Here is a 20,295-nt window from a genome sequence, read left to right on the forward strand (position 1 = left end):
TGGGCCAGAGATATCAACAGACTCTGCACAGAGAAGATGCCCCAGCTGCCTAGAGATGAGGGAATCAGATGGCAGAGCACATGTGACTGTCCCTCCACTGGGTGACACAGAACAGGCCCAGGGGTGCAGACAGGGCACCCCCCCCCCTTCGCCCTGCTAGTTTACGCAGCTGCAGAGAAGCTAGGGAGATGTTCGCAGCCCCTGGGAGAACAGGAGATGCCCCCTCCCCTCTTACCTCCAACGCTTTGCTTCCTGGCCCACCTCAGAGGGAATATCCAGGAGGCTGGCCGAGCACAGCCTTGCAGCGTTGTTTGCAAAGCACAAGCCTGGAAACTCCGACTGCCATCAGCAGGGGCTGGATAAAGACTTTGTAGCACGGATTGTGGACTAGAGCAGTCCCCAGAGGGGAACGTGAGTCAGGGTAGCTCTCTTTGTATCAACGCACGGGTAAGTCTTGGAAGTAATTAAAAAGGAAGAGGGCGCTGAGGGAGAGCATCGCGACCCGCGCGCTCCGGGCCACTGACAGGGAGGGCCCGGCGCCAACCAGGGCGTTTGCAGCCGCAGCGGCAGGGAAGGACGGTACCACAGGGCACTCCGGGTACCTTTGAAGAGGGACCGTGGGACTGGGAGGTGGGCCACAGCCCTACTAGTGTTGTTTTATTTCTGAAAAATACATCTGTTGTATATGTCACAAAATGTGAATGATGACTCACTTGGAATGATGGTTACGTGCAATTCTATGACTCTGTACATTTTGATTGTGTGCAAATATTTTGTTTTCAGAATTGAAACAAAAATAAGAATTAACCATTTTAAAAGGTGTTGTAGCACGGAAGTATAATTTAGTCATTTATTCTTTAAAAATTCTTAAGTTTGCATCCTTCATGTGTTTCTTCCTCTCTCCTTTTCCCCACCCTTCAGAAAAAAATTTAAAGACCCCAGAACAATGCATTGGCTTTGCAGTTTGGACCTTTACATGGATAGCCACCTGGGTGTATGTCTTCGTGCAGTTATTCAGAGCATGGCAGGGGACAGGCTTCTTGGGCAGCAAGGTCCCCAGGAGCCCTGTGCCCTCCATCTGGGACCTACAGAACCACTGCCTCACTCACTCATGGGAGGTGGGGCGCAGCCCCTGGCTCCACTCTTGGCCACGAGCATGGCGCCCAGACCTCTCCTGAAGGAAAGGACAGCACCCACAGCAGCCTGACCACCCACTGGCCACCTGGATGCCTGTGCACAGAGTCACGCCTTTACACTCCGGAATCCTGCATCTTCTCTTGATGTCACAGCGAACATATTTTAGAAATTCAAGTCAAGATTAGTGAGAGGGGCTGGGGGCAGCAAGTTGGCGGCGGTTAGAGTGGGGCTTAGCCAGGAAAAGAGGAGAGTCAGTGCCCAGGGCCAGGGTGGCCTTCTCTGGCAGGCTGTGGCTCGTCACGTACCTCCTCACTCCTGAAGGAAAGCTCCTGCCTTTCTGGCCCTAAGCTCTTTCTAGAAAGGACTCCCTCTAACCATGGCAGCCAGAGAGATCTGGTTCTTCAAATACGAGCCTGCTTAAAGCCCTTGCTCAGTGGGAGAGGCTGTGAAGCCAGGTCCTTTGGCCTGGCCTGGTCAGTGATTACAGGGTCTGCGTATGTTTATTCTGTTCCTCAGCCTGTTCTGAGCCAGGCCTGGAGGAGGATATTGTTTCCTGGGAGCCACCTGGCTTTCAAAAGCTTCCCTACCAACATGGCCCAAAGCCCTTTGGAACTTTCTCCTGCACACGCGGTAGGCTGGCGGCCCCCTTGCTCTCTGTTCCGGGCACACTCCCTCCCACTGCTTCACCCCCGTAGGTCAGTCTCCTCCCCGTGGTCCTCAGTCACCCCTTCTCCTTGGGAACTGCCAGAGTTCCAGTATGTTGGCTCTCCGACTTCATTCCCCTACCCCCACTCCGAGCCTGGGAAAGTCATGAGCAGGAAATCTGTCTTGATGAAGTCGGTGTGTGAATGGCTCACTCCTGAGTTTTACTTCTCAGGGGCATAGCAAGGAGTTGAGGAAGGTCAACAGAAAACTGCGCTGCCCTGGCTTACATCTCACCGCTGCTCCCCTCTTGGAGGTCCCCCTGTGCCAGCATGGTGGGCACAGGCGACAAGGGGTTTGGGTGTCTCCTCGGAAGCCTTTGCTCCCCGAGAGAAGGCATCATCAGTTTTGGATGTTAAACTGGAGGACCTCATAGATACTCACATTTAAAAAAGCATTAAGTTTCACAGAAATTCCTGAGTTAACCATCAGCCCCAAACCTTGTATTCCTTGAGGAAAGTGGGCATGCGTTTTTAGGTTTGCATCGCAAAGGATCCGTGCCTGGCCCGTGGCAGGTGCTCACGATGACCCGCTGGGCCACTGAATGATGCGCGTTGACCCTGGGAAGAAGAACCCTGGAAGAAGAACATAAGCAGACTGAACGTTGGTATCACCAACTCAATGTTGGTGATGCGTTTACGTAAAATATTGAGTGGGTAGGAGTTACAGTATTTAAACAAATTATTTGATCCCAGCAAGATTTTTGTAGGTACAGGCAAACTAATTCTAAAATGTATTTTTAAAGACATGGTCGTTAGTAGCGCTAACATGATTTTGACGAAGAATAAAGTGGGAGGAAGCAGTCCAGCTGATTTCAAGACCCTGCATGGCTACGGGGCCAAGAGCGCGACTGCGGGCAGAGGGACAGACACGCGGATCACGGGAGCGGAGCGAGGAGCCGCTGACAAAGCCGCACATGCCTGACCTGTTTTGATGAAAATGCAAAATAATTCAATGGAGAAAAGTTAGTCTTTCCAACAAGTGGTGTGGGAGTAGTTGTACATCCCTAGCAAAACACCACAGAAAACATGCCAGCCCAACTCTCACACCGTGCATGATAATGAACTAGAAATGGATGGCTGACTTAAATGTAATTGTCATGTCACACGTTTAGAAAAACATAGAAGAAAATCTTCAAGATCTAGGGCCAGGCAAGGGAGTCTTAGGCCAGACACCAAAAGCAGATCCACAGAAGGAAAATTTGATTAATCAGATAACCAAATTTGAACTTTTTGTTCTGTGAAAGATACATTTATTTATTCATTCATTCATTCATTCATTCTCTTACTTTTTGTGAGAGATATTTTTTAAAAGAATGCAAAGATGAGATGCAGGCTGAGGGAAATCTTTGCAAACCATACATGCAACAGAGGACTAGTATCTACAATATATAAAGAATACTCAAAAAGAGACAGACAGACAGAAAGAAAGAGAGAGAAAGAAAGAAAGGCAAGCTATGACAGAAGACAATCAATTAGAATTTGGACAAAACACACAAAAAGACATTTCACCAAAGAGGTTACAAATGATGCTTAAGCCTGAGAGAAAATGTTCATCGTCGTTAGCCATCAAGGGAATGCAAATGGCCAGCACAGCGGGAATACAGGCGCCCGACAGAACGGCTGACGTGATAGACGAGGGACAGCCTCAACTGCTGGTGACCATGGGGGGAAGCTGGACCGTTCACACGTTGCTGGTGGGAATAGAAAATGGTACATTCACTCTGGAGAACAGTTTGACAGTTTCTTCTAAAACGAGATTTGAAACTAAAGCCCAGCAATTGCATTCTTGGGCATTGGTCCCAAGGAAACAGAAACTTAGGTTCACACAGAGCTCTGTACACGGGGCTCATAGCAGCCTTACTCGTAACAGAAACTGGAGACAGCCCAGATGTCCTTCCCTGGCCGGACGGCTAAGGGACTACACAGCAACGCACACAGTGAGCTGCCGGCCCACAGGGCAATCTGGGCGCATCTCCAGAGAATTAGGCAGAGGGACCAAAGCCAATCCCAAAGCCTATTTACTGCATGATACATAGATTTTAAACTTAAGATAAAAATGTATGGGACATGAAGGGGTGAGGGGTGGGAGGTCGGGAACCAGGTGGTGGGTATCAGAGAGGGCATGATTGCATGGAGCACTGGGTGTGGTGCAAAAATAATGAATACTGTTATGTTGAAAATAAATTAAAAAAATAAAAAAAATTAAAAAATGTATGGGACATTTCTCAATTAGAAGATCTCGGAAGTGGGTATCCATATGGTGGCCACCAGCACTTGGGGACAAGGTGGGGGGCAGGTGTGTTTATAAAAGCAAGAGGGAGCCACCCTTGGAGTGAAGGGAGTGTTCAGACCTGGACGCGCGCATTTCAGAGACCATAGGGACACATAGCTGTGTCCCCTGAACAACTACAAAATTTGGCAGGATTTCTGTTGATTTGTTTTTTTTTTGTTTTTGTTTCTGGTTTTTTTAAATGTGATTATTGTGTGCAGAAAGATTTGTAAGGATAGAAACAGAATTCTAAGTAGTTATTTATGGAGACTGAAACTGCAGTGTGAATAGGGGGAAATTTACATTTTGTCCCTTATGTAATTTTTTACCTTTTCATAGGTATTTGGTAGTTTTAAAGTTATGTATGAAATGATGAGTCGAGGATGGACTAAAAGGAGCAAGAAGAAGGGCCAGGCTCTGTGTTTGTCGTCTGGTGAAATTTCTGACTTTCCCTGATTTTTGTGTGACTGAGAAGCATATTATGGTCAACCTTTCTGTACAGATTATGAAGTAAGGTAGATGATCAGTTGTATCTCAGATAAGCGCAAACAAATTTCTGATTTATATTTAGCATCAAAATATTTTTATTTCTATCTCATCCCATATATTGAAAGTCTTGTTTCCTTCGGCATTGTATGTTTATTTGATTCATCTTAAAATATACCAGAAAGTTTCAGAGTTGTATCAGCATTACTGACGACAACAAATTCACTGAGCACAGTTTTTTATTTTTCCTTGCAGATCTTTCCATATCTGGAAGATACCACTTTCAGGATGCAGAAAGCCGATGTTCAAAATTACTTTAAAATATTGTATTATCCTGTCAACTTTCTAGACAGATTTCTGTATTTCTCTGTGTTAATCTCAGAGCTTTTCCCATGGACTGGATTCCATTTCTGCGAAGTAACTGAGGTGGTTCGAACGCCGTGAACGCTGCGCCCGGCGCGGCCCTGACCTTCCCCGTCCTGTTCTCGGCCCGGCCTCCGTTTGTCGGTCCACATTAGCGGCTCACCCGTCTCCGCGATCGTTTTTTGCCAAGGTAAGCAAAGCGATGCCTGGGTTCACGAGAATACCTAAATCCTGTCCCTTTCTTTCTTAGAGACAAGACAGCCTACGGCGTCTACGCCTCTAGGCCCCGCTACTTTTCTGAACAACAGTCAAGGAAAGCCTTGCTGATTATCTTATTGAGATTTTCCGCACTTTTCCTGAAGTATCTACTAGCATCGTTTCGGGAAGGCGTAGTGGCTGTTCCACCAGGCCCCTGGGAAAGATGTTTCGGCTGCTGGAAGCTTTTGCTTATAGCAACGGCGCTGCATGGGCAACTGTCCACAAAGGCACTCGCGTGTCCGTGAAGGCAGAGAGTCAGGAGAGAGTCCGAGACGTGGGGGGACCCGGTCACAGGGTGAAAGAGGAGATTGTCCAGGGATGGAAACTGACTGTCCCCTTAGGTCTGTCAACAGCGTGCAGGCGCTGGACTGCTTCACACTCCTGCCAACGCTTGGCATGGTCCCTTGATTTCCACTCAGCCGCCGCGGTGGCTGTGACATGCGCCCAGACTGCGCTCCCCGAGACGCTGTCTCCGTCCGTCTGCCGTGGATCGCCGCGGCGTCTCAGGAGCACAGAGGCAGGAGCCCTCCAGTCTCCAGGGAAGCCGCTCCACGAGGTCCAGGGTCAGCGCCCTGCGCACACGGGGTTCATCCCAGAATTTAGGATGGACTCAACTCGGGAAGGTCAATGTTCTCCATTATATTAACAGAACTCAAGAGCGAAGTCCTATCAGTAGAGGGGCAGGAAAACACCGTGGCAAAATCTCCAACTCCTTTCCTAAGAGCACTCAGAAGACGGTGGGCGGAGTGCAGTCTCTCAGCCGCGCGCACTGCAGCGGCCACGACTGTGCCCTGTGAAGGGGAGGCAGCTTTTCGAGATGGGAACGGGATAAGGATTTCCGTCTGGGCCCGGCATCCCGCAGGAGGTCTGAGCCGCTGTAATAAGAATCAGTAAGTCAGCAAACAAGCAAACAAAGACATGAGACAAATTTGGAAAGGTTTCTAGGGAGCATGATCGTGAAAGACAAAATATTTATTAAAACCAGTATGTGAACTTAGGGAGGTCACAGGATACAAAATCCGTATTAAAATAATCGATTGCATCTTTTTCTACCTTTGTTTTCTTCATCGTGGTAAGTGAATCCTGTACTTCTCCTGGTCGATGCCCCTCCCCACGCCCCTCTGGGGCCCGTCGGGGTGTTCTCTGCAGTCGAGGTCGCTTTCTTGGTATCTCTCTCTCTCTCTCTCTCTTTGTGTTTTCCCTTTACTTGTTTCATTTCTGAAATTCCACATATGAGCGAGATCATGCAGCGTTCGTCTTTGACTTATTTCATTCAGCCCTCTACTCTCTAGCTCCGTCCGTGCCATTGCAAATGGTACGATTTTGTTGTTTTTGTGGCTGAGAAACATTCCGCGGTGCAACGACCACATTTCTTCATCCCTCATCTATCGATGGAGCTTGGGCGGCTTCCGCGCCTTGGCTCATGTGCAGTGCCGCTACAGACACAGCAGTGCGTCTGTCCCTTTGAATCAGTAGTTTTATACTTTGGGGGCAAACACTCAGCAGTATGATTCCAGGTCATAGGGTAGTTCTATTTTTAGTTTTTTGAGGAACCTTCTGGCTGTTTTCCACGGTGGCTACGACAGTTTGCATTCCCACCAGCGGTGCATGAACATTCCCTTTTCTCTGCATCCTTGCCAACACCTGTTGTCTTTTGTGGCTTTTTTAAGTTTTTATTTTAAAATAATCTCTATACCCGATGGTGAGGCTTGAACTCACAACCCCAAGGTCAGGAGTCACATGATCTACCAACTGAGCCACCCAGGCATCCCACTGTGGTGTTATTTCCGCCATCCTGATAGGAGTCAGGTGGGATCTCATTGTGGTCTTGATTTGCATCATGCTGATGACCAGTGATGTTGAGCATCTTTCCGTGTGTCTGTTGGTCATCGGGATGTCTTCTTTGGAGAAATGTCTGTGCCTGCCGTCTGTCTATTTTTTAGTTGAATGATTTGTTTTCAGGGTATTGGATTGCACCAATTCTTCATATACTTTGGATACTAACCGTCTCTGGGACATGTCACTTGCCAACACCTTCTTCCCGTTCCGTAGCCTGCTTTTTAGTTTGTTGGTACTTTTCCTTGCTGTGCAGAAGCTTCTCATTTTGGTGTAGCTCAAGTCGTTTGATTTTGCTTTTCATTTACGTTGCTTCGGAGACAGATCTAGGAAGTGTTGCTACGGCTGATGTCAGAGAGATCAGTGCCTGTGCTCCCTTCACGGGTTTTAATGGATTCAGGTCTTACATTTAGGTCTTTCATCCATTTGGAGTTTATTTTGGTGGATGGTGTAAGGAAGGTCCCGTTTGACCCTTCTGCATGCGGCTGTCCAGTTTCCCAGCATCATTTGTTGTACAGACTGTTTTGCCCGTCAGATACTCTCTCCTGCTCTGTGGAAGATTGACTGACCATACAGTTGTGGCTTCATTTCTGGGTTTTCTGTTCAATGGAATTGAACAGAATTCCATTGAATTTATGTCTATTGATTGATTTTATGTCATTTTTATGTCAAAACAATACTGTTTTAATTACTACAGCTTTGTAATATAGCTTGAAATCTGGAATTGCAGTATCTTCAGTTTTATTTTTCTTTTCTAATTGCTTTGGATATTTGAGGTCTTTTGTGGCTCCATAAGAATTTTAGAATTGTTTGTTCTAGTTCTGTGTAAAAAACAAAACAAAACAAACAAAAAAACCTTGGTGTTTTGTTAAGGATTGCATAAAATCTGTAGATTGCTTTGGTTAGTATAGATTTTTTTTAAAGATTTTATTTATTTATTTGACAGACAGAGATCACAAGCAGGCAGAGAGGCAGGCAGAGAGAGAGGAGGAAGCAGGCTCCCTACTGAGCGGAGAGCCCGATGCGGGACTCGATCCCAGGACCCTGAGATCATGACCTGAGCCGAAGGCAGAGGCTTAACCCACTGAGCCACCCAGGCGCCCCGCAAATAGGTCCTTGATTTTTAATAGTATAATCTGTTAGTGTTTTATAAGCTGTGACCTTTTGGTTGAGAGAAGATATTTTTTAAAGAACCTAAAAAACAAAACACGTGTTTCTTACAGCAATAGGACTTACAAAACAGCATTTTCTATTCACTGGGGATTGTTTTTTAATGGCGAGGCCCAACTGTTCCCATAGATATGACTTTTCCAGGCCTTGAGCTCGTTTCTTCTGCAAGTCGCTCGTCTGAGACACCTGCCCCTGCGTTTTCATGGTATCTGAGAGTCTTACCTACTCTGCCTTCTTTTCTGCTTCTGTTTTCACTTCTGTCAGAGTTCATACATCCTCATATTTTGAAAATTCAAATATTCCTACAACTACCCCCTCCCCACTCCTCCCCACTTCCCACCGTCAAGACATACGATTTTATTTAAAGATTTTATTTATTTGAGAGAGAGAGAGAGAGAGAGAGAGAGCTCAAGCCGGGGAAGCGGCGGGCGGAGGGAGAGGGAGAGGCTGAGAGAGGCCCCTCGAAGGACAGAGGCCACGCGCGGGCGCTTCCGAAGCCGGACTCCGCGACGGGGGACGGGGAGGGCTGTGGTCCTGGCGTGGCTTCGGGGGAAGAAAGGGCCTGGACGTGAGGGCCGCCCGCAGAAGCCGAGGCCGGAGCGGGCGCGGGGTGCTCTGCGGGAAGCTGTTGGAAACGAGCCCAGAGGACGCAGCCATCAAGGCAGGGGGCGGACGGGAAGCAGAAGCCCAAGGAGCTGGCCGGGAACGCGGAGTCGAGTGAAGGCCCGGTCTTCCCCAGGAGAGGAGCGAAGGCTCTGGGTTCGCTGGGCTCACCTCGGAAAGGGGCACGTCAGAGCGGACAGCCTGGCAGGACTGTGGTGGGCAGCAGGTGCACGGTGACCGGAAACACGGAGACGCGGGCTGGGGGTTTCCGAGGAAAGTGAGCATCTCTCTGCTCGTTCCCTTCTGGGAAAGGGGCTGCGAGACCGTGCGGCGGGGGCAGGGCCGGGGCAGGCCGGGCAGCCGGGGACCGCGGCCGTGCCGCGCCGGTGACTTGGCTCGCCGTGACCACCCGGGAACGCGCCGCCCGTCTCCTGTGTCGACCTCGCCCCCTGACGGGAGCAGCGAGCGGCCTGGGCACCCTCGGTCCTCGTGACGGAAGCTGTGAGAGAATCCGACGACGCTTTTTACTTGGCTTCACGTTTCTGCTAAGTCACGCGCTCCTCCAATAGCGGCCAGTAGTTTCTGAGACGGTGGCCCACTCTGCCCCCTTCGCCCTGACCCTAGTACCGCCACGAGCGACTGTCTTCGCACACAAGCTCTTCGAAGAGGCGCCCCGCCTCCCTGCTGCCCTTAGGGTGACCCTAACCCCGTGAGAGCGCGTCCTTACGGGAGAGCAGGACGCGCCATGCACAGCCGGACCCGGGCAGGGCCGCCGCCGCTCACCAGGCCGCGAGACCTCGGAAGGCGCCGACCGGGCAGACGCCTGTTTTGGCCTTTGGACTCCAGAACCGTGACACCATGCTTTTCTGATATTCAAGCCACGCAGTCCCCGCACTCGTTGGGGCAAGCCCCTGCCCTGATTGAACAAACGGAAGAGGGGCCGGCTCTTCCCGGTGGCCGAGGACAGGACTCGCGGCCAGCTCAGCCTCGCGACCGGACCCAGGCAGAAGGGGTCCGCCGCCTGCAGGCCCCGCTGGTTGGCTCCGGGGCTGGTGCTCAGAACACCCGTGAGGCTTTCAGCCTCCTTGAGGGTGGGAGGCGCCGGGCAGCCGTCCACGCGAGCACTTTCCCTGGCGGAGGCACAGGCCGGGCCCTGCGGGGATTTTGCGCATCCTGGAGAAGAGGCGGCTCGGGGAGACCGAATCCTGTTTCCTTTGGGAATTTATGTTCACGGAGTGAGAGTGAGTGTTCACAGCGGAGTCGCGGGGCTCTTCACTGCGTCCTCGCTCCGCGGGCGAGAGCTCCCGCCTGGCCTGGCCGCGAGGACCTCCAGTGCTTCTTGCTCCCAGGTAGGAGGCGGGGGCGGGGGCGGGGGATGCTCACCAGCCGTCAGCGTTAGGCTGGGTTTGAGATTTCCGAACACGGGTTCCAAAGTACTGCCGGCATCCACAGCGACCCGAGCTGCTTCCTGGCGCCTCTTGGGCCGTGTCTCCAATGGTCCACGGGCGCGTTTCTGCACATTCAAGTGACCGCCTGCGTTTCCTCCCCGGACTCGGCACCGAGGTCCCTCTCATTTCCCTTCGATGTCTGTCATGTTTGCTGAAGGTCAGGTTCATCTTTCTAGGGCTTAGAGCACACTTTAAGTTTTGTTTTTGTTTTTGTTTTTTTATTTTTAGAAGTATCCCAGTGCCGTCTCCAATGAGCCTCTGTCTCACTGACATCCATCTTCAACGTGTTTTTCTTGATCAGCTGTGCACAAAGCATCGTCTCCCACCTGTATGTCCGCCACCTCTGCTGTTGGGACAAATAACGGGTTCAGAGGCGCACATCTCAGGGGGCTGCTCTTAACCAATTTAGATTTCCAGGGTTATGCTTGGGAGTCAAATGCGGACCCCGGTCCCATTTTAAGGAGCCTCGGCAAGTACTGGCCGGCACACAGAGACATTTGTGGCGGGGTCCCTAGCCCAGGGGCACACAGCCAGGGCTTGTCTGTGTGGTCCGTGGTGGCCAGGCTGCACCCAGGGCCCAGGAGGTGTCTGGTGTGATGAAGACACAAGTCTGAGCTGGTCTGCTGGACCCATGGCATTTTCTCCAGGAGTGAGCAGTTCTAGAAGAACAGGGGACTGTGCGAGCAGTCAGAAGGCAATGCTGTCAGCGTGCAGGAGAGGAGGTCACCCTGAGGAGGTGACATCTGAGCAGAAACCAGAGTGCGGGGAGCGGGAATGTCCGGAAGCCGCGGGGCAGTCGAGCGTGTATCTGGGGAAGTGGCCACAGACTTCCGAAGCCCGAGGGGAGCAGCGCACGGTTGCTGTGGCGGACGTGGAAAAGGACCGCAAACAGGGAAGCTTAGGCAGGAATGTATCGTGTCAGAACTTGAGGCCAGAGGTTTGCAATCAGGCTGTCCGCAGGGTGGCCTGCGTCCTTCAGCTTCGGGCCCCAGGCGTCCCGCTCTGCAGTCCCCCTGCTCTAAGCTCTACCTTCCCCCCAGCCTCCCTTTCCGGAAGGACCACGCCCTTCAATTTGGACCCAGTCTAATCTAGGCAAATCCTTACCTGAAGCAGGTTTGCAAAGACCCTATTTCTAAACAAGGCCACATTCCCGGGTTTTGGGTGGACACTGCCTGTGTGTGTGCGCGCGTGTGCGTGTGTGTGTGTGTGTGTGTGTGTGTGTGTGTAGCCGGGGAGGCCACTACCCAGCCAGTTACAGAAGCAGAAGATACCGGTCTTAGGATGCATCAGAACCAGGACACCGCCTTAGAGGAGAACACTTGTCCACTGCTCTGCAGACGTTGGAGGGGAGAGAGCCGCTCTTTGCGGGAGGATGGAGAAGTGGGATCTAAGGGGACAAGACTAGTCCCGTGAGACCAAAGCTGATCCTCTCAGAGGACAGGGGACTTGGGGACTTGGGGACTTGGCAGCGGGTCTGCCATGCTGGTCTCCGGCATCTCATTTCCCTGCGTCTCTGGTGACCCTGTTCTTCCCCCCTGGTTTCTGGGTGCCTAGGCTGCCCCATGGCTGCTCAAGCTAAAGCTTGGCGCAGGCCTCCCTGGGCCTTGGGCTGAGGACTGGCTCCCTGCGTGTCCCTCTTCCCGGCTCCTGGCCCCAACGTAGCTCGTTAGCAGTGGGGCGCACTCCTTTCAAGGTTGCCAGATGGATGGCATCTCTAAGTTAGGACCTTGCTCTGTTTGTGTGCAGGGTTTCCTCCAGCCTGGGGGGTGCTGGCCCGAGGCCCGCTCCCTTCGAATTCTCTGGCCCCACCCCCCATCCGCTCCACCACCGGCTGGAATGTGCCCTCAGGCCCTCCACACCTCTGTGCAGGTGAGAGGTCCTCCAGAGCGCAACTGGTTTGACCTGTTTCCACCCCAGACTCTCCACCACCAGGCCTGTTCCCAGGGCAGGCTCCGTCCTGTGCACACGCAGCTCTGCAGGCCCGGTGGGCTCTGGGGGCAGCAGGTGCCGGCAGCTCTGCACACCTGCTCTCCCAGCATGCTCTGGGCCGCACCGCCCATCGGCCCAGCCAGCCGGCTCTGCAGGCCGGACCCGCTCCTTCCTCCGCAGAGCCCAGAGCCCCTGCCCGGCCCGCACTGAATGTGGGCGGAGATGGGACGAGTGGGACAGGTTGGCCTCAAGATCAAGGCAGTTGGATTTGGTGTTGGGTCACGGTCCCTTCACGGTCGCCTCCCTGCTGTTCCCCTCCCAGGCCTGCGTTCCTGCTCGGCACGTTCCCACTGCGGGAAAACCCACAGCACCCACGTTTTCTCATGGAGAGCAGAATGGCCACAATTTTTGTGAGTGTGCTTGTGAGTGTGCTTCTGCCAAGGGCCACACCGCCAGTCTCAAGTTTCTTTCTTTCTTTTTAAGATTTTATTTATTTATTTATTTGACAGAGAGACCAGGCGAGAGAGGGAACAGAAGCAGGGGGAGTGGGAGAGGGAGAAGCAGGCTTCCCGCCAAGCAGGGAGCCCGATGCGGGGCTCGATCCCAGGACCCCGGGATCATGACCTGAGCTGGAGGCAGCCGCTTAATGACTGAGCCAGTCAGGCGCCCTGTCTTAAGTTCCTTAGGAAGGGTTTGCACCCACAAAGGTAGTTCTCTCTCTAAGGGCAATTCTTGTGCTGCTACTCGATTAATGTCATGTGGCCAAATGCAGGGGTGATAGAAGTTCCAGAACATGCACACGCACACGCACGTATATCCACAGAAAAGACACACGTTTATAAAGTACATAAAATCTATAAAAAAAAAAAAAAAAAAAACACACAAGTTTCAGGTTGCAAAGTTATTGCCTAATCCTCCAAACAACAAATGCCTGGGCAACAGTAGTACAAATTAACAACAAAACGACCCCAAATAACGTCCTGGAAGTTACACCTTAGCAACCAACCACAGCAGGAGAAGAGCTCCCGCGGAAGTGAGAACGTGCTCGCGGCAGGACACACACGAAGCTTTCTGGAGGCTATTTTTAAATGTTTATCAAAATGGAAAATCTTCATAGTCTCTGAATAGGAATTCTGTTTCTAGAAATTTAAACTGTGGAAATACCCCAAAATGGGTCTAAGAGCAACTGTGACTGCATAATTGTCATCATGTAGTACTGGAAAGAGCTTAAACACGTGTCGGGGGCCTGCGCTTGGGGCCCCCCAGAGAGCACGCCCCTCCCCGCCGCAGAGGTCCACACAGCAGCTCCGAAATCTTCCCACAGCGGCCAGGACACACTGAAGTGTCTGTCAGGAAACACACTCTGCGGTTACGGCTGTTTAACTTCTGAGGGATGGAATACGGGGTCTAGGATGGGTTTGGGTACTTACCAATTTTCATATTACTTTTCATCACAATTATGTCACTTTTTATAATTAAAGAGAGAGCAAGTAGAAAATAGGTCCTCCGTGCAACGGGCTTGCTCGTGCGTGCCCATGCGCACACGCACCTGCGGCCACATAGACACCTGCCCGAGGTCAGTTCATGAGCTTCGCAGACAGCCCTCCACTCCACCTCACGAGACACGGACCCACTCAGCTTTCTGAACCACATCAGTGACAGAGCTCCTGTCCTCACAGTGGGTGATATGACAGGTTCCACAGCACACGCTGAAGCTCTCTTCTTGTGCTGATGGTTGACTGAAGAAGTTTCTGTGTCACCAAATCCTTGCTTTTTACTGGCTGCATAGTATTCTACAACCTTAGAATTGCTTATTCCTGGGACACTGTTGGCTATTTACAGGGCCAAGGTCATTTCATTATGTCTCAGTTTTAAGATGTACATTCATTTTCCTATTCATATTTATATATGGTGTGGATAGGATTTATTTTCAAAGGACCATTAAAAAAAATACTTTTTAGAGAGAGCCAAGAGCAAGCAGGGAGGGGCAGAGAGGAAGAGAGAGAATCTTTTTTATTATTATTATTGTTTTAAATTTCTTTTCAGTGTTCCAGAATTCATTGTTTATGCACCACACCCAGTGCTCCATGCAATCCGTGCGCTCCTTAATACCCGCCACCAGGCTCTCCCACCCCCCCACCCCCCCGCCCCTCCCAAACCCTCAGATTGTTTTTCAGAGTCCATAGTCTCTCATGGTTCACCTCCCCTTCCAATTTCCTCCAACTCCCTTCTCCTCTCCATCTCCCCTTGTCCTCCGTGTTATTCCTTATGCTCCACAAATAAGTGAAACCATATGATAATTGACTCTCTCTGCTTGACTTATTTCACTCAGCATCATCTCTTCCAGTCCGTCCATGTTGCAACAAAAGTTGGGTATTCGTCCTTTCTGATGGAGGCATCATACTCCATAGTGTATATGGACCACATCTTCCTGATCCATTCGTCCGTTGAAGGGCATCTTGGTTCTTTCCACAGTTTGGCGACCGTGGCCATTGCTGCTATGAACATTGGGGTACAGATGGCCCTTCTTTTCACGACATCTGTATCTTTGGGGTAAATACCCAGGAGTGCAATGGCAGGGTCCTAGGGAAGTTCTATTTTTAATTTCTTGAGGAATCTCCACACTGTTTTCCAAAGTGGCTGCACCAACTTGCATTCCCACCAACAGTGGAGGAGGGTTCCCCTTTCTCCACATGGTGGGGGGGAGGAGAGAATCTTATGCAGGCTCCAGGTGCAGCACAGAGCTGGGCATCTCGCTTGATCCCGTGACCCTGAGATCATGACCTGAGCCAAAATCAGGAGTTGGGTGCTTAACCCACTGAGCCACCCAGTCACCCCTCAAGGCACCACTTTTACATTTGTTAAGACATAATGCACTGGGGAGTGCCTGGTGGCTTGGTCAGTTAAGCATTGGACTCTTGATTTCGGCTTGAGCTGTGATCTCAGGGTCATGGTTTCAGCCTGCCCTGGGCTCCACTGACCGTGGAGCCTCCTTAAAAAAATAAATAAATAGGGGGCGCCTGGGTGGCTCAGTGGGTTAAGCCTCTGCCTTCAGCTCGGGTCATGATCTCAGGGTCCTAGGATTGAGCCTCGCATTGGGCTCTCTGCTCGGTGAGGAGCCTGCTTTCCCCTCTCTCTCTGCCTGCCTCTCTGCCTGCTTGTGATCTCTCTCTGTCAAATAAATAAATAAAATCTTTTAAAAATAAATAAATAAATAAATAAATAAAATAAAAATAAAAGAGAGAAAGAAAAAGGAGAGAGATAATATATACCCAAAGATTGGTTGGTTGATTTAGAATCGGTTGCCATGGCCTCGTCCGATGGTCTTCGGGGTAGTCTCATGAATGTTTTGAAAACAGCATAGTGTCCTCTGATTGCTCAGTTACAACAGTGAACAGCAAGTAGGACCGAGCTTATTACATGGCATCCAACTTTACTCTTTTTATTTTTTCCGTTTCATTTGTTAGTTTCTGAGATTTAAATTAATGTCTCTTCCTAGGCTTGCGATTTTTCTACTCGTATTTATTTGCTTTGTGTGTTTTTAAGCTCTGTTTTTGGGCCCCACCATTTTCTGATGGGCACATCGTCTAGTGCATTATTCCCTTTATGTCGGGACAGTCTGATTTTCCACTGCGCTTTCATTCGAATCGTCCCTTATTTCGCTCCCGCATGGCTCCCTTCGCCTGCTCTCGGTTGACGCGTGACGATCGCGCCCCATGCTCCCGTTCTTTCCCGCTTCGCGTTTGATGTGTGTCTAAAACGGACTTGCAGTCGGATGTTTTGACCCAGTTTGTAAGATTATCTCGTTGTGACGTCAGTGGAGCTCACTCACGTTTATCGCGAGTACCAGCCTATCTACGGAGCTTTTCTTTGCAGGGTATTTTTGTTTGTTTCTGTTTCCCTAGATACGATGTTTTCCCGGTTCACTCTTTATAAACTTCATTTTCCTGAATTGATCATGCTTTCTCAGGTAGTTCTCAGGTTCCCTGTAACTGTTTGTAGGCACATCTTTGGGGCATCACTTTAATGTGCTCATTTAGTGGCTGTTGAGAACGAAACTGCCGGGAACACTCGCAAGCTGGTCCTGGTGTGGAATGTGCTCTCATTTCTCTCGTGGAAACACTTTGGAGTTTCTATGCTGGGCCACGAAGGAAGCGTTTGCTCAACTCTGTAGGGATCTTCCAAAGGGCTCTCGCAAGGGCTCCTCATTCTACCTCCCCACCAGCGCTTGTTGGAGTTCTCAGCCTCCGTACCAACGCCTGCTGTTCTCAAGATTCAGAATGTCTTCGTTCCAGCAGGTTTGCACCGCTAACTTCTTGGGATGTTCATGTGCGTTTCTTCGACATCGGAAAGGAGCACTCCGCCATGTGTTTATTGATCATTCACAGATTTTTGGCTTATAAATGGCATGTTGAAATATTTGTCAACATTTTTAAACATTTGGCTGTTTGTATTTCTTTGTAAAGATTACTTATTTGAGAGAGAGAGATTGCAGGATCAAGCAGTGGGGGTAGGGGCAGAGTGGGAGAGAGAATCTCAGACTCCCCACCTTGCTGAGCACAGAGCCGAAGGCAGGACTTCATCTCATGACCCTAAGATGGTGACCTGAGCGGAAACCAAACGGTCAGACAGTCAACGGACTGAGCTCCCCAGACACCCCATGGCTGTTGATCTTGTCATCACGGAGTTGTGTTTTGGATACAGCTTTGGTCTGACGCGCGTACGGTGAATATTTTCTCCAGTCCGTGGAAGCCCTTTTCCTTTCTTCGATGCCCTCCTGAGAACAAGGTCTTTCGTTCGGTGACGTTCAACAGGTCAGTTTCTCGTTTAGGAGGTTTATGAGTTTTGCATCCCAAGTGATCTTTGCCTGCGCCAACGTCACAAAGATTTTCTATCATTTCTTCAAGAACTCTGATAGGTTTCAAGTCAGACCCGTGCTTCATTTCAAGTTAAAACTGGTGTTGGAGGTCTTCCTCGTATCATTGGGGGAGGACGGTCCTTTCCGTCTCCGCAGACGTTGAGTTTACCAGGCAAGTGTCTCTGATTCTCCTTAGCAGTATCTGTAGTTCTGAGGGTATAGGAACCGTATACATTGGGATGCTTGTTCCCGCATCATGCATTTAATGCCATCAAGAATGGATACTGAATTTATTTTCCAGTTGCTTGTTCCTGGCATAAATATAATTAATTATTGTACATTGACCTTTCATTGTTGACTTTGCCAGGTCCCTTTCTTAATTCTAGAAACTTTTGATGACCCCTAAGGATTTAGGATTCACGCTATAAAATTTACATTATTTACAAAATATGTCACCCACAAATCTACCAATACAGCTTTATCTCTCCTTTGGGAATCTGTATGGTGTTGGCTTCTTTTTCTTGCGTGATCCCTCGAGGTAGAGCTTCTGGTACAGTGGTGACTGAATGTGGAGAGAGCAGACACCCTTGGCTGCTGCTGAGCCCGGGGAAGGCATTCAGTCCCTCTCCACTAAATTCGATGCTAACTGCAGCTGAACTGCAGATGGTCGTTCTTGGTTTAAGGATGTTCTCTTCTCCTTAATTTGCTGACGGCTCTTCCTTCCTCCCTCCGTGCTCAGCGAGAGAGGGTACTCCTAACCCCTTTTGTCCATTTCCCGCACCAGCCCGCACTTCCCCTCCGGTGACTGCTAGTTTGTTCTTTGTAGTTAAGAGTCTTTGTTGTGGTGGTTGCTTCTCTTTTTCTTTGTTTGTTCATTTGTTGGTTTCTTAGATTCCTCATGCGACCGAGATCACGCAATCGCCATGCTCTGACGGACTGACTTCACTGAGCGTCACACCCTCTGGCTCCGGCCCCCTTGTTGCAAATGGCAAGATTCCTTTCTTCTTGACGGCTCGATACTATTCCTCGTGTGTGTACACCACAGTTCCTTTATCCATTCATCAGTGCGTGGACCCCGGACGCTCCGGCTGCTGCCTGGCTTGGCTCTTGTAAGTAATGCCGCAGTCAACATGGGTGTGCATGTATTTCTTTGATTTAGTGCTTTTGTCTTCTTTGGGTAGATGCCTGGAGGGGGAATTACTGGACCACAGAGTAACTGGGTTTTTAACTTTTTGAGAAACCTCCACACTTGTCCCTCCCATGGCTGCGCCAACTTACCTTGCCTCCAACAGAGCAGGGGTGAGCCTTCTTCTGCACGTCCTCACCAACACTTGTTATTTCTTGTGTTTTTGATTTTTACCCGTTCTGACAGGTGTAAAGTGAAGTCTCACAGCAGTTTTGATTTGCGTTAGCCCGATGATGAGTGATTTTGAGCATCTTTCCATGAGTCTGTTGGCCATCTGGATGTCTTCTTTGGAACAATGTTTATTCAGGTCTTCTGCCCATTTTTAATTGGATTATTTGTTTTTTGGGGTTCAGCTGTATAAGTTCGTTACATGTTTTGGACATTAACCTCTTGTTGGATATAAAATTTGCAAATATCTTCTCCCATTCAGTCGTTGCCTTTTTATTTTGTTGACAGCTTCCTTCACTGCTCAAAGCTTTTTATTTTGGTGCAGCTCCAATAATTTAATTTTGCTTTTGTTTCTCTTGTCTCAGAAGACATATTTAGAGAAATATTTCTATGGCTGATGTCAGAGAAATCACTGCCTGTCTTTTCTTTCAGGAGTTTTATGGTTTGGGGTCTCACATTCAGGTCTTGAATCCATCTTGAGTTGATTTTTGTGTGTGCCGTAAGGAAGGGGTCCAGGTTCACGCTTTTGCTGTCTGGTTTTTCCAACGCAATTTGTTGAAGGACGGTGTTTTCCCACTGAGTATTCTTGCCTCTTTTGTCATAGATTAATTGACCATCTAAGTATGGGTCCATTTCTGGGTTCTCTATTCCGTTCCATGGATCTATGTGTCCGGTTTTGTACCGGCACCACAGAGCTGTACTACAGTCGGAAACCTGCGTTGTGACACCTCCAGCCCCGTTCTCTTTCCTCTGGCTGCTCTGGCTGCTTGGGGTCTTTCATGGTTCCATACAGATTTTAGGACAGATCGTGTTCTAGTTCTGTGAAGATGCTGTTGGTATTTTGACAGGGATTGCATTAAATATTAGATTGCTTTGGGTAGTTTGGACATTTTAAGGATTCTTCCAATCAATGAAATTGGAATATCTATTTGTTCGTGTCATCTTCAATTTCTTTCAGTTTGCCGAGGTTTTAATCATGAATAGTTGTTAAATTTTGTCAGATGTGTTTTCCCCCATCTATGGAAGTGGTCATGTCTCCTCCTCCTGCTCCTGTAGTTCTCCTTCCTTCTTCTCCTCCCACTCTTCCCCCCCCTCCTCCTCCTCTCTGTCTTCTCTTCCCCTCCCCTCCCTTCTCCCTCCTTCTTCTTCTCTCCTGTTAATATGGTGAATTGATTGATTTTTGAATGTTAAGTTAATCTTACATTTTTTCCATTATTTTATTTTTTTGATTTCTTTTCAGTGTTCTAAGATTCATGGTTTGTGCACCACACCCAGTGCTCCATGCAATCTGCACCCTCCTGAGGACCCAGCACCAGGCTCACCCACCCCCACCCCCGCCCCTCCAAAACCCTCCGTCTGTTTCTCAGCGTCCACAGTCTCTCGTGGCGTGTCTCCCCCTCCAGTTTCCCCCATCTCTGAGATGAACTCTATGTGGTCACAGTATTTTCTTCATATTGCTAGTTTTAGTTTGCTGGTATTTTGCAGAGGAATTTGTATCCTTTTTTTCATGATGGATTTGGTAGTTCTCTTTTCTTATGTTTTTGGTGTCTTGGCGTCAGAGTATTCCTGCCTCACAAAATGAGATTGGAAGCATTTCCCTCCTCCTCTCTTTCTGAGACATTTTGCACACTATTGCTATTATTATTAATATTATTACTATTATTATTTTTCTTTGTAGGGAAGTTTTTCATGATAAACTTAATCTTTAGATTCACATAGGACTATTCAGACGTTTTATTCTTTCTTAAATTTCTTATCTTTTAAGGATTGTCTACATTTCTTCTGAGTGACTGAAAGCATTCACATAAGACTATAAAGTTTCCTTATTATCTCTTTAATATCTGTGGGATCTGTAGTGATGTGCCTTCTTTGATTCTTGA

The 20,295-nt window shown here is 49.3% G+C and overlaps 1 long non-coding RNA gene across 1 annotated transcript; it reads left to right on the forward strand.

Moving 5' to 3' along the window:
• The first annotated feature begins 265 nt into the window (after positions 1-265).
• LOC131831551 (uncharacterized) lies at positions 266-18,707 on the forward strand. Its single transcript, XR_009353685.1, has 3 exons — positions 266-5,149; positions 17,953-18,170; positions 18,434-18,707. It is a non-coding gene; the product is annotated as an uncharacterized LOC131831551 (long non-coding RNA).
• Positions 18,708-20,295: the final 1,588 nt, after the last annotated feature.

The sequence above is a fragment of the Mustela lutreola genome, chromosome 5, assembly GCF_030435805.1.
Source record: "Mustela lutreola isolate mMusLut2 chromosome 5, mMusLut2.pri, whole genome shotgun sequence".
NCBI classification, from domain to species: domain Eukaryota; kingdom Metazoa; phylum Chordata; class Mammalia; order Carnivora; family Mustelidae; genus Mustela; species Mustela lutreola.